This window comes from Equus quagga, chromosome 1, assembly GCF_021613505.1.
Source record: "Equus quagga isolate Etosha38 chromosome 1, UCLA_HA_Equagga_1.0, whole genome shotgun sequence".
In the NCBI taxonomy this organism is placed as follows: domain Eukaryota; kingdom Metazoa; phylum Chordata; class Mammalia; order Perissodactyla; family Equidae; genus Equus; species Equus quagga.
This window is the reverse complement of record NC_060267.1, coordinates 138,969,633-138,984,625: the sequence shown is the minus strand read 5'-3', so window position 1 is coordinate 138,984,625 and position 14,993 is coordinate 138,969,633.

Here is a 14,993-nt window from a genome sequence, read left to right as displayed (position 1 = left end):
GGGAGTGTTCTTGGGTCCCACTTCATGAGGAGGCCTAGGAACCATGGGCTGGTCCCTGGGGTTGGGGCACAGTCCAGCAGAAAGGGCCTGGGAGAGGCTGCTGTCTAGGCCTAGAGAGGCTCAAGTCTGCAGGGGTCACACAGCCAGCCAGTGGACCCATGCAGGAGTTGGGCCCCAGCCTTTCCCTGCCACAGATGCCACCTCGGCTGCTCCCCACAAGTGTACCCATGCCCCAAGGGCGACCCAGGCTGCCTTTGGCCCGGACTCCTCTGGGCCAGCTTCTCCGCTTGCTGGCCCCCAGTCACTGGTCACTCAGGACTGAAAGGACATTCTTTGGGTCCATGGCCATGCCCCCAAGCCTGAGGCCCTGCTATAGGCCTGTCTGCTGGCCATGCCGTGCCCCTTGGAGGCTGGGCCACTCAGAGAGCCCTCTACATGTGACTCCCAGTCCCCACCCTGGTTCTGATATGCCTCTAGCAACCAGACGGTGCAGAGGGAGTGCCAGGGCCAGCAAGTGAAAGGTAGGCTGCGGTCTTGGCTCTGGCTCAGGAACTGTGGGGGAGCCAGGAGCCTGAGCCCAGAGGGCTGGCTAGGTTGGGGGTCTGCCAGACTCAGAACATCCACTCATATGGACCCAAGATGGTCACTAAGCATCCCTACCCAACACCCACCCACCACCTTACTTGCCCCCTGCCCACAGCAGTCTTGGGCCCTAGAATAGCCCAGGCCCTCCTCGGCCTGACACCTGAAAACCGAGCTGACCGCATCCCTACCCCATGCTCCAGCCACAGTGAGCTTGCCCAAACCTGCAGATGGTCCTGCCTCTAAGCCTATGTACAAGCTGGTGCCCCTGCCTGGCCCTGCCTTCCCCTCATCTCCAGCTCAAACTGTCTTGTTTTTCTCCATGGACTCAGCACCTGGGAAGTGTTCCCCCTCTCCAACAGCCCCCTACTTCATTGGGGGCTAGGTGAGAGGTCATGAGGCCAGGACCACCACTTAGGCAGTGGGTGGCTTGGACATATGCTGAGCAGCCTCAGGCCCAGCCCCACCTGCCCTTCCAGATGGCGGGCAGGGGAAACAACTGTCCAAAGGCCTGGTGCACTCATGGACTCAATGTAGTATGACCTGCTTGGAAGGGTGTGAGAGAGGAACAGGCCAGGACTGGAAGGGCCACTGAACCAAGCTGAGCATCTGGAATTCCTGTGAGTGCTGGGAGCCACCTGAAGTTCTAGAGGGAGAGCAACAAGGTCTGAGCAACATTCAGAAGAGTTCTTGCTCCAGTGTAGAGGCCAGAGAAGATTACAGGGGTCAGGAGAGATGTAGCCTTGTGGGATGCAGGTGGCCAGATGGGGAGATGATGGGAGTGGGAGGTGCTGCTGTCAAGAAGGACCCTGGATGAGGCACTGACTGGGGGAAGGAGACCTAAGTAGGACAGCCCCCACTCCCCTTCCCAGGGGTGTCTGATGCCCCTCTCCAGCACTCAGAGCCACGGGCCCTCTGGACCACTGAGGCTCCAGGATAACTTATCCTGCCCACCCCATGACAGAGTCACTAAGGGCCCGAGCTGGCTGGGCCACAGGGCCCCATCTTCCAGCCCAGACTCCTCCATCAGGAGGCTCGTGAAGTAATGAGTCCATGAGATGCACTCACCTTGAAATGTTCAGACTGGGAACCCCCAGGCAGGGCTGTACTCACCCCTCAGACCGGGTGCCCTCCAGGCCAGGGCTGTGTCTCCCACCTCAGACTTGTTACCCCCGTCCCTTCAGATGGACCCCCAAGATAGGGCTGTGTTTCCCCTTTGGACTAAATGCCCCCAGGACATGCTGAGTACCCCCTCTCAGGTTTGGTGTCCCCAGGCAGAACCAGGCCTTCCATATCCAATTGGACACCTCCTTGATGAGGCCGGCCCGCCCTCCCTCAGGATTTTTGCACCTAGGACAGGGTCAAGCCTCTCCCTTTAGACTGAGCACCATTTCTTCCCTCAGACTGGATGTCCAGGATAGGACTGGACCTCTTACATCAGTCTAAGACCCTAGGCCAGGACCAAGTCTCCTCCCTTAGACTCGGGGCTCCTGGGCCAGAGCTGGCCTATCCACTCAAAGAGGCCCTGAGCCCCGTCTGGGCCATCCAGGTGTTGGCAGAGGAAGTGGGAGCCCTCAGCGGGCCTGGCAGGCAGTCAGGACCCTGTTTGCCTTGAGCAGGGGCTGGAGCCAGGTGGTCACTTCTCCTTCAAGGCCTCACAGCCCAGCCAAGCCGCAGGGAACACGTAAACACCAGCCGAGCCGGGCAGTGGGAAGGCGGGGAGGCAGGTACCAAGAGACCCTGACTCCTTAGCCACGGTGTCTGGGCACCTCACTTGGACTCCAAATCAGGCCAGTGAGGTGGCCTCTAGATCCCACCTGTCTTGGGCATGTGGACAGGCCCTGCACCTCTCTGGCTGTTTCTCCCCAGCCCAGGCTGGGAGAGGGATTCTGAAGACCCTTGGAAGGAATGTACCCTCCTGAGGGCCCTGGAACACAGGCCTTAAGGTGAGGCTGGGTGAGTCTTTGATTCCCCGTAGATGGGGTTCAGGGGAATCAAAGAGATTGTTCTCCCACCCCTCAGCCTGCAAGCTCATGGAGAACGAGGACTGAGCTGGGTCCCACACACCTGCCCAGAGTAGGCAGCCCTCACCCTGGGGAAGTGGTCAGAGGGAGAAGAGACAGGGGAAAGGGGGCTGAGTTCTCTGAAGTTCAAAAGGCACATGACCCTGCCCAGGAATCTGAGAGGACACAGCTCTGCTCTGGGGGGTGTGAGGAGGACACAGCCCTGCCTGGGGGTGGAGGGTGACAGGACACAGCCCTGCTCTGAGGGTGTGTGAGGACACATGCACCTGCCCTGGGGGGTTCTAGGAGGGTCCTGGCTCTGCCTTGGTTGTTAGCAGAGTGGTCTGCCTGTAGGGACCCTAGTCAGAGGGGCAGGAGGAGTGGGGCTCGCTGCACACCTCCAGCACACAGGCTGGGCTGGGTCCCGATGCTTGTCCCTGATGCCTCCTCGGCCAACTCCAGGAGAATGATCCCAGCCTGAGGCTACCATGGCCAACTGAAACAAGCCTTGGCTGGGGCAGAGGAGCCTCCTTTTGGGCAGAGGAGGAGGGGACTCCAGAGCCAAGCAGGGGCCTGGGCCCTGGCTGGCTCCGTGGGTGTGCTGTGTGATCCTGGGCAAGCCACCTTCCCTCTCTGAACCTCAGCTTCTCCTCTGAGGTCAGGTCCCTGTCCAGGTCTCCTGGAAGATGGGGCCCTGTGGCCCAGCCAGCTCGGACCCTCAGTGACTCCGTCCATGGGGTGGGCAGGATGAGTTGCCCTGGAGCCTCAGTGGTCCGGAGGGCCCATGGCTCTGAGTGCTGAAGAGGGGCATCAGACACCCCTGGGAATGGGAGCCGGGGCTGTCCTGCTTACACTGCTTCCCAATGGGCCCCCAGGTTGGTCTTTGCCTGCCTGGACAGGGCCCCTATCTTCCCCTTAGGCAGACTTGGGGCCCTCAGGACCCAAGGCCAGGACATCCCCAAGTGATAGGTATCCTCTTTCTTCAGCATCATGGTCATGTAGGCAGTGAGGGCCAAGAGGTGACGGGGGTGCCAAATCTGTGCAACTCCTCCCTGTCCAAGGGCTGGGGGTCAGGAAAGGGGCCAGGGTCTGGGAGGCAGAAGACAGGATTCTAGACCCACAACCATTCCTGCTGACCTGGGCCTTCCATCTGTGGGTGAGAGGAGAGGTGGGGCCCCTTCATGTTCCTGCGTTAATTATGCACCTATTCTTCAGGCCCCTCTCCCACTCTTAGTGCAGTTTGGTTGGAGGTAGAGAGGCAGTCTCAATCCTTCCAAAGGCTTCCTGATTCGAAGGTCCCGTGGTTTTCAGTCTCCTTCTCCTCAGACAGAACACTGCAGGGTGGGGACATTGCCAGCGGCTCTGGTAGGGAGCTCTGCAGACAGCAGCCCCCATGGGGCTCCTGTTGGCTTTGCTTCCCAATGGTGAGGAGGAGACAGGGTTGTGGGCATGCGAGGGTGGGTTTATGGCCACCCCATGCTCCATTTGCAGAGCCTCAGTGCACATGGCTCCAAACTCCTCTCGCGGCCCTGCCACGCGGAGCCCTCCACCTGCTCTCTCCACTGCCCACGCTGTGCTCTCCAGTCAGCCCAAGACAATGGGTTCCTCCTGGGACCCTTTGCCCCAGCACCCTTTTCCTGCTCCAGCATGTCTGAGTCAGGGGACAGCACTGGTGTGAACCATGCCCTGGCCCGGCCCAGAGGCCACACTGCCAGGTTCCCTGTCCCCAAGAAGCTCACCCACATCAGAGATATAGAGAAGTGTGTTGTGTGTCTGTTATGTGTTTGTGTGTATGTATGTATCTATAATCGTGTGTTTATTTGTATATTTGTATGTATGTGAATTTGTATACATGTGTCTGTTCATTTATGTGCCTAGCTGTGTGTCTGTTGTGTCTTTGTATTGTGTGTCTGTTTGTGATTCTATTTGTATGTATGCCTGTGTGTGTCTGTGTGTATGTTTGCCTACATGTGTCTGTATATGTATCTATATGTCCATTTGCATATGCCTTTTGGTGCGTCTACTTGTGTGTGTGTGTGTGTGTACCAGTGTGTCTATTTGTATTTATTTGTATGTATGCCTGTGTATGTGTGTGTCTATTTGTGTGTGTGTCTGTATGGATCCGTGGTCTGAGAATGCCGCCTGTGGGTGGAATTTGGCTCAGAGATGTGTTTGGTTTGGCCCTCACAGTATTTTCAACATCTTGAGCCAACATTTAAAAATCAGGATATTTCACATAAAAATTCAGCTTTCCAGCTTCTCTTAAAAATTCAGAAGCCCTGGCAGCCTTGGGCCTGCATTCCCATGAGGCCACTCTCCTCCGAAGCTACACAGGGGCTGCCTCATCTCCCCACCCTCCACAGCCTCACCACTTGTCTCGCCCACCAGTGCCTTGAGGATGACTGAGTGTGTGACCCCAAAGTGTGTGGTCACAACTGAGTGTAAGCCTGGCTGTCAGGGAGTATGTGCATGAGTGTGTGTGTGGAGTGAGTCTGCATGTGTGTATGTGGGTGATGAGGGGCTGTAAGTACATATATGTGTGCGTGAATCGAGTTGAGATGGGGGGTGTACACGTAAATGCATGTGAGAATGTGAGGCCAATCTGTGTGCATGGGGTGTGTGTGTGAATGCATGTGTGTGTGCATTAGGCAAATCTGAGTGTGCAAATGTGAGCGTCTGCACATGTGGCTGTGAGGTATCTATGCGTAAGGGGGTATACATGTGTGAATGCACGCATGTACACATGTATGTGTGCATGGTCGTATTCATGGCCATGTGGAGTGTGTGGGCCACTGTGGTCTGGCATGCTCTGCACAGGGGCCTCTTCCGGCCTTTGACAGGGAATTGGATTCCCGGCTCCTGGCTGGGCTGCCTTGTGGGAGATTTATTTCTGTCTCAGTGCCGACCAGAGGCCTGAGTAATGGGAACATTTAAAGAAAACCCGTAAATACAGAGAGAAGGGGCAGGCAGGCCGGGAAACTCAGTCTGGGCACCCCTGCCCAGCCAACAGCTGCCAAAGGCCAGGCCTGAGCCAGAGAGCGAAGCAGCCCTAGGACCCAGCAGGCACACCCTCTCTGCCCTATGGATTGCCCACTTCTGCCTTTCTAGTAACATCTGGTACGTGAGATGCTTATTCCACCTGGATGGCCCCTGGGTCAACAGTAAGCATCTTGGGAGCTTGACTCTGAGCAACAGATGCTCAGGACAGGCCCAGGGGATGCTACGTCAAGCCTGGCCCAGGGGCTAAGGGAACCTGACCCTCCTGGCTGGCCTCTTTCCCAGCCAGGCTACAGTGGGTCCACATCCCTGGGTATTCTGTCCACACAGGTCTCACACATACTCAGACCCTCCCACAGGAGGGATGAGGCTGCCCGTGACCTGGCAGAGCTGGTGCTGCCCCCAGGGCTGGGAGGGCACTCAAGACACTCCACCTGGCGCCCACACACCCTGGAGTGCCTGGTGCCTGGAACCTGAGGAAGGCCAGCCTGGGGTGGGGTGGGGTGCTGCTGTTCTCCCCAGGACATGGCCCCCATTGTTCTGGGTTTTGGGTAGACTAAGCCTCACTTTCAGGATCATCTCTGATATCAGCCACTTAAATGACACAGGCCCTGTGTGAAAGGACAAAAGTTCTTCCTCTGGTAGGGTGACGTCCATTACATAAGAGCCACTGCAGCAGTGGGAAAAGCAGGCTGTGCTGACCCACGCTTCCCTTCAGGGCCCTGGTTGGTGTCTCCTGCTGCCCCCCAGCGGCCATGTGAGGACAGGGGGGAAATAAAGTCTGCCTGGAGATTCTGGTCCATGGAGTCTCTTGGCTGAGTGGACTGGCGGCGCCCCTGAGGCCCCAGATCCCCACCACTCACTAAGTCCCACTGTAATGCCCAGCCAGACGGTTCTGGGGGAAGTGAGGTATTTCAGACTGGTCTGAGGGAAGGGGCTTGGCTCCCAGCACAGATCCAAAGACCACCTGGAAGCTCGGCTCCTGAAGGGCAGGACATCATCGTCCCCTGGAACAGCACCCAGCACAAGACAGGTTCTCAGAAAACAGGATGAATTAGTGCCTGAATCTCCAGCTCCTCTAGGGTGGGCGGTGCTGTGACAGGCACTGGATGTGGGTCAGAGTCCCACGGGGAGGCCACCTGAAGGTGAGTGCATCTCACACACTGGAGCCAGAGGGTGGTGAGCAGCAGCATGGAAGCCCAACAGGGGATCTGCCTGGGAAGATGCCCGGCACTTGAGGCTGGACAGAGTCCAGGGGGACTAGATTTGCCTAAACTGGCTGCCTTCACATACCTGACCTGCAGCCTGCTGGGCTGACAGCAGAATTTTCCCTTGTAACTTTAGGGGCTGTGCCTCTCTCCTGACCCCGTCTGCCACTCCTCACTGGGGTTCAGGCCCTGTGCCAGCCCAGATGTCCACCTGGCCCCGAGGGGCCCGTCCCCGCAATCCCAGCCCTCTTGCTGCCTCCCCGCTTCCCCAGAGGCACCAACCTTGGGTCTCTGGGACAGCAGGTCCTGTTCTCCTGTCCTCTGCTGGGGAAAGGGCATCTATGCTGTCGCAGAACATTCCAGGCCTGACACCTCTGAGATAACCCAGAGGCTGGATGCCCTCCATGATTTCAAGCAGGGGGGACCTGGAATGTTAGGAGGAGTCAGGGCTGTCCTGGGAAGTGCATGGTGAGCTGGGCAGCGGTAGGCACACTAGGGTTCCATCCACAGAGCTGGGTGCTGTCACTTGCTGGTCCATTTCCTCAGCCCTGTGACAAAAGGCTGCTGGGGCCTGAGTGCCTCCTACCTGTCCCTCCAGCCAAGGCCAGGATTCACTGCAACTGACCTTGAACTACCCTATCTGATCTCCCACAAGACTGTGATGCAGACTCCAGAAAGCTTGTTCTGTCTTGTTTTTAAACGTGGAAAGCACACCTTTAAAAAGATCACACATTTCAGCTTATAAATATGTTTTACCAGTTTCTTTGCTCACCACTGAAAATAAATTTTTTTTTATTTTGAAATAAAAATATAGATTCATAGGAAGTTAAAAAGACAGTACAGAGCAGCCCTGTGTACCATTCACTCAGCTTCCCCGACGTAGAGGACGCCTTCGTTCCATAAGTATAGTACTATATCAAAACCAGGAGTTTGACGCTGTACGATGTGTACACTTCCATTCCATTTTATCACACGGAGATTCGTGTAACGACCACTGCAGTCAAGAACTATCCCATCCCCAGCAAGATCTCCGTCAAGCTACCCCTTTTTACATGGAGCCACTTACCTGTACCATTCCCAACCCCCAGCAACCACTAATCTGTTGTCTATCCTTACGATTTTGTCATTTCAAGAATGTTATAGATATGGAATCATACAGTACATGATCTTTTGACATATTTTTTTCACTCAGCACAATGCCCAAGATCCATTGAAGCCGCCGCATGTGTCAGTTTGTTCCTTTTTATGCTGAGTAGAGCAGTATTCCATGGTATGGATGCACCGCAGTTTAACCAGGCACCTACTGAAGGGCATTTTGTGGGTCAATTGGTTGGTTTTTCTACAGAATAATAAAAACTTTAAAAATTTTTCACTCCATTACTCCCAAAAGTACAGAACCAAGTGAAGGAATGCCCTTGTAGATTGCAAGCCATGTCAGAAATTTATTACTGTACTTATTTCACCCATTTGTGTGTAATATTTTAATTCCAAACTGAAGGAAGGGAAATTATACTAAGACCTAGATCTTTGATGATGACTTGGCAACCTCCATTAAGCGGAAGATCTGTGCTCATTTTTTTAACTGATGGAGCATAAACAACAAATTCAAATTATCCAGCATTCATTAAGCAAGAATGCAAGCAACATTTGGGGTTTTTTTAAGCTTTTGGTGATTAAAAAGCTGCTATGAACATTTGTCTAGTTTTTCTATTTGCTATGTCCATTTGTGGTGGACATAGTTTTCATTTCTCTGGAATAAATGCCCAGGAGTATGGTCACTGGGTTATATGTTAAGCACATGTCTAGTTTCTTAAGGAACTGCCAAACTATTTTCCAGAGTAACTGTACCACGTACAGTCCCAGCAACAACATACGAGAGATTCAGCTTCTTCAAATCCTTGCCAGTAGTTGGTATTATCACTATTTTTTATTTCAGTTGTTAGGTGTGTAATGATATCTCATTATGGTCTTAATTTGCCTTTCCCTAATGGCTAGTATGTTGCACATCTTTCATGTATTTGCCATTTATATATCCTCTTCAGTGAAATATCTCCACATCTTTTGCCCTTTTTTTTTGAGGAAGATTGGCGCTGAGCTAGCATGTGCTGCCAATCCTCCTCTTTTTGCTGAGGAATACCGGCCCTGAGCTAACATCCGTACCCATCTTCCTCTACTTTATATGTGGGACGCCTACCACAGCATGGCTTGCCAAGTGGTGCCATGTCCGCACCCGGGATCCAAACCAGCGAACCCCAGGCCGCTGAAGCGGAACGTGCGAACTTAACTGCTGCACCACCAGGCCGGCCTCGCTTTTGCCCATTTTCTAATTGGATTTTCCTTTTATTGTTGAGTTTTTAGAGTTCTTTATGTATTCTACATGAGTCCTTTATCAGACACGGAGTTTGCAAATATTTTCTTGGTCTGTAGCTTTTCTTTTCATTCTCTTAACAAGGTCTTTGTTGGAGCAAAATCTTTTCATTTTAGTTAAGTCAAATTTCTCAATTTTTTTCTTTATGAATTGTGCTTTCGGTCTTGTGCCTAACAATTCTTCACCAAGCTCTAGGTCCTGAAGGTTTTCTCCTAAAGTTTTTATAGTTCTACATTTTACATTTAAATCTATGATCCACTTTAATTTTTGTATAATGTCTGAGTTTTAGGTTGGGGTTCTTTTTTGGCCTATGGATACCCAATCACTCCAGCACCATTTACTGAACACTATCCTTCCTCCATTGAGCTCATTTTGCACCTTCATCAAAAATCAGTCGGCCGTACTTGTGTGGGGCTACTTGAGTTCTCTGTTCTCTTCCACTGGTCTACGTGCCTACCATCTTGATTACTGTAGCTGTGTAATAAGCCTTGAAGTGGGGAGTGATTCCTCCTGCTTTATTCTTTTAGTTAAAAACTGTTTAAGCTATTCTACTTCTCTTGCCTTTCCTGATACATTTTAGAATAATCTTGTCTTTATCTAAAGATCTTATTGGGATTTTGATAGGAACTGCATTAAAGCTGTATATCAATTCTCCAGTAAAACTATCTAGCCTTGGAGATTTCTTTTTCAGGAGTTTTAAAATTATGAATTCAATATTCTTATTATGGAGCAAATTATCTACTTCATCTTGGGTGAGTTGTGGTAGTTTGTGCTTTTCAAGAAATTGGTCCATTTCATCATCAAATTGTCATATTTATGTGGGTACTTATAGTATCCCCTCACTGTCCTTTTGACGTCTGTGGGGTCTGTAGTGATAGCCTTATTTCATTCCCAATAGTCATAATTTGTCTTCTTTTTTTGTCTTGCTAGAGGTTAGTCAATTATTGATTTTTGCAATGTTTACCAGTTTCTTTGCTCACCACTTCTTCCTGCATCCTGTGGCAAGCACTGCTGGCTGCCTTCCCAGTATTCTTTCTACCCTTCTTCCTTTCTCATGGGACTTCAATTTCAATCATGGTGGCAACGTGCCCAGCTTAAAATATCGTTACTCCCCACGTCTGCAGTCAGGGGTAGATCTGACACAGTAATGGGTGATCAGATGTGAAGGCAAGTCTGGTGGACTGGGCTCGTGGCCATGGTTTCTTCAGCTAGCTTGCCCTTTGCCCTCCCTGCTCCTGCCTGTAGCTCAAACTTGGGGGTGCAAAGGCTCCTAGGGGAGTTAAGGACGGCAGCTGTGGAGAGAGAAGGGACTCAGTCTCAGGAGGCCTCAAGGAGCCACTGTACCACCTTGGACTTAACACAACAATAAACCCCTCCTTGTTTAAGGTCCTGTTTGTGAGTGTCTGCTAAATGTAGTCCCAATTTCCATAGCCCCCTCCCTGACCCCACCTCGGCTCCTCTCGCTACAGAGCATCCTTTAGTCGTTCTTTCAGCAAAGATCTGTGCACAGTGAACACCAGGTGTCATAAGCCTGAAAATGTCTATCTTGCTCTTATTATTTATGACAATTAAGCAGACTGACATTTCGTTTCCTCAACACTTAGGAAAAATGTGTCTTCTAGTATCTACTATTGATGAAAAGTGAAACTCATTCATTCATAAGCAATCTTTTTTTCCCCCCATGTAGCCTGCATGATTTTTCTCTTTACCCTCAATGTTCTAATCTAGACCATTGCAGTGAAACTGCAGATGTGGCCATTTAAAAAAATTCCACTTCACACTTACTGAGAAATGTAAGTTGTGAATTCCAGAAACCTCTCTTTAAAAAAGTTTGTGTGTGAAATACAGCACATATACCAAAAAAGTGTGTAAAATGGAGAATAAGATGAATTCCTGTCACTCAAGCCAAAAAAAAGATTATCAGCACCTCTAAGGGCCCCTTCCCTGTGCTAACTGCAAGTCTGGTGCTGAGGATCACGCCCCTGCTCTTCTGAGCCGACTATACCATCCATGTGTGTATCCTCAGAGTATATGGTTTTACTCTGCCTGTTTTGGAACATCACACCAAGTGGCTCATATTCTGTTTCTTCCTTCGAGCTCTAACCATGATCTCGCACATGGCTAGAAGCTCATTTCACCACTATGGGGTATTTCACTGTAAGAATGACAGCTTCTCACTACACTGTGTTTTATCTTGAGTGCGTGCGCACACTATTATGAACAAAGCACACAGCTTCTACAAGCATCCCCGTCCGTCTCCTGGTACACCTGTGCCACAGTTCTCTAGGACACCAACAGTGGAACTGCTGGCCACAGGTGGGTGTGCACGTGTTCAGCTTTTCCAAAGTGGCCTCACCACTCAACCCTCCCCAAGGCGGCAGGTGCAAGGCCAGCTGCTCCACCGCACACCAGGCAGGGCAGCTAACGACACTTCTGTCTGGAGGTTTTCCTGTCTGACACTGCGCAGCTCCCTCAGCTTCCTTTTGTTGATTCTGAGCTTGAGAGCTTTTCCAATCCCTTTACTTTCAATATTTCTGTTTGGGTTCAGGCTTGTATTTTTTTAAATGGCATTGGATTCAGTTAAAACCAAAAAAAAAGGCGGCCCAATACATAATTATAATTAATGATATATTTGAATTCATTTACTTGTCTCACCTCTTCTCTTTCTGCCTTCTTTTGGATAATTTTTTTTTCTCATTCCATTTTCTTTCTCAACTACTTTGGAAGTGGTACACTGTTCTTTCAGGGTTACCCTAGAAATGCCAGCCTGCCTTGCACCAGTCTTAATCAGATGGAGTCTTTTCTCTCTTCCTGAGTGAGCTCCGTAGAGCTGAGATTCCATCCCCTCTCACCTCGGCCCCATGCACTCCTGCTGTCTCATGTTCTAAGTAGCCCTTATTATACTTCTACTCCACAAAACACTTGTTTTATGAGGTCAATGACTACTAAATTTACACTTTCTTTCTCTCATTCCATCTTATCTCAGATTATCCATCTGGGATCGTGTCCATTCAGTCTGAAGACATCCTCTAGAATTTTTTTTAAGGAGAATGCTCATTTATTTCATTTTTTAAAAACAGCTTCGCTGAGATATAATACACATCTCAAACAATTCACCCATTTTAAAGTGTACAACTCAATGGCTTTTAAAATATTCACAGATTTGTGCAACCACCACAAGCCATTTTAGAATATTTTCATTACCCCCAAGTAGATTTTCTCTTAGTGTGAGTCTGCAGGTGACCAAATCTCTGGTTTGTCTAAAAATATCTTGTATTTGTAAGATATTTTCTCTGGGTAAAGAATTCTAAGTGACAATTTCCTTTCGTCCAGTTAACACTGATACCAGAAGGTCCCTTTCCAGTTAACGTTGGCCGTGGTTGCAACATCTGCTGTCATCCTGCTCCCTGAAAAGTAATATATCCTTCCTAATTTTAACATCTTTTCTTGGTCTTTTTGTTCTGCCAGTTTATTACACTGTATCTAGGTATGTATTGGTTTTAAAATACATGGACAAATTCTTAAACAGACCTCCCTTCCAGAGGTGGAACCTAATTGAGTGTGGGCTGGACATAGTGACTTACTTCTAACGAAGAGAACGTGGCAGAATATCACTTCCAAACCAGGTCATAAAAGGCCTAAAGCTTCCTCCTGCTTCCTCTTTTGGATTGCTTTTTCTCTGGGGAAAGCCAGCTGCCACGGCATGCAAACACTCAAGCAAGCCTCACGGAGAGGTCCACGTGGCAAGGATCTGTGTGCACACTATGCTTCTCTAAGCACTCCTGTGAGCCCCAGGAGTGGAAGTTGTCCTGGAAGCAGATCCTCCAGCCCCAGTCAGGCCTTCAGATGACTGCTGCTCTGGAGTACATCTTGACTGCAACCTCAAAGAGACCCCAAGCTAGAACTACCCAGCTAAGTCTCTCCTGAATTCCTGACCCACAGAAACTGTCCGATAATAAAGATTTGTTGTTTTAAGCCATTGAGTTTGGGATAATTTGTATGTAGCAATAAATGATTAATACAAATGTGAAAAAAATTTTAAGCAAACTTGCTTATTGAGCTATAAAAACATACAAAAAATGCACAAACCATATGTGCAGCTCAATGAATATTCATAAAGTGAATATAGCTAATTAATCACCACCCATATCAAGAGATAGAACATCAGACTGTAGATTTCTGTTTGTTGCCCTGCTGGAGATTTGTTGACCTCCCTGAATCTGTGGATTGGTGATTTTGAAAAGTTCACAGTCACTTAAAAAAAATACTAGGGGCCAGCCAGGTGGCACAGAGGTGAAGTCCGTGCACTCCACTTTGGCAGCCCAGGTTTCACGGGTTTGGATCCCTGGTGCGGACCTATGTACCACTCATCCAGCCATGCCGTGGCAACATCCCACGTACAAACAGAGGAAGACTGCCAAGGATGCTAGCTCAGTGACAATCTTCCTCAAGCAAAAAGAGGAAGATTGGCCACAAATGTTAGCTCAGGGCCAGTCTCGCTCACCCCCTAAAAAAATATATCACCTCTGCCTCATCTTTGCCTTGTTTTCCTTCCTGGAACTCCAATCACACGTGTGTTGGATCTTCTCACTGTCCTCCATATCTCCCAGCCTCTTGTTCTACGTTATCCATTTGTTTATCTTGCTGGGCTGCTTTCTGGATAACCTCTTCAGATCTCGCTTCCCATTCACAAATTCTCTCTTTAGCTCTAATTCATAGATACACGGCTTTTAATTGCTATAATAATTTTTATTTCCAGAGCATCACTTTGGTTCTTTTGCAAATCTATTCCTATTTTCAAGCCTTTTAGTTCCTAAGTCATCTTTAAACATTTAAATGATCTGATAATTCTAATGTCTGAAGTCCTCGCAAGTCTGATTCTACCATGTTCCTTTTGATGTCCTTTGCTCTGGGTGCTTTGTTGCCTAATATATCTGGTGAACTTTTCTGTAAGCTGCTCATTTTTCTTGGAACTTTATCGGTGGGCATTCTTTAAGGATGAATAAAGGTTCATTCAGGTAGGATCTGCATTTCCTTCTATCAAGTGTCTGAGACCCCTACATTCTGGGACCACTTTAAATTCCTGGCTTGAGGTTTGTCATGTACAAACCCACATGAGGGCTTGCTCAGTTCTCAAGGGAGACCTTTTTTCACTCCAGTAAGTGGCAAGGTTCAGTTTTCCTCTGAGATGCTGAGAGAGCAGATTTATTGTTAGTTCACAGAGGGTGCTGCCCTTTGGGGCCCCACCTTTATGGAGGGCTCTGCTACTAGGCCCCTTATTATGCACAGGTATTAGGTTGTCTGGGCCCCAGGCACCGAGAGCCCCAAAAACCAATGCTCAGCTTCACGTGGTTTGTCAAATGCCTTCAGGGCATTCTGCTGCTTCTCTTACCTTTTTGCCTGAGTATTCCTTAGTTTCTTGCCAGCTCATTGGTGCATTTAAAAAGTACTTGTCATTATTTATTTACCTGGTATTTTTAACTGTACGCAAAGGATCAGTTCAGGTAACTATTCTACCATGATGCCAGAAACAGAAGTGGTCAGCTATTCCTTCTTCAAGTAACTTCTTTCTTAGATTTTATTTTCCCAAACTCCCGTCAGCTAAAGGACGTCTATCAGCACGTTAAGATTCTCAGTCTACCCTCTCCCTCTCCGCCACCTTTTGGATCTTCAGCTGTAACTTCCAATTTATTAATCCCTTCCTTGGCTGTAAATTATTATTTAGCTCTTCTAGTGAGTTTCTTATTTTAATAAACATGCTTTATTTCCCAGATTTCTAATCAGTTCTTTCTTATATCTAATCCCTGTCACTTGAATTATGGGGGTCAGTCCCTC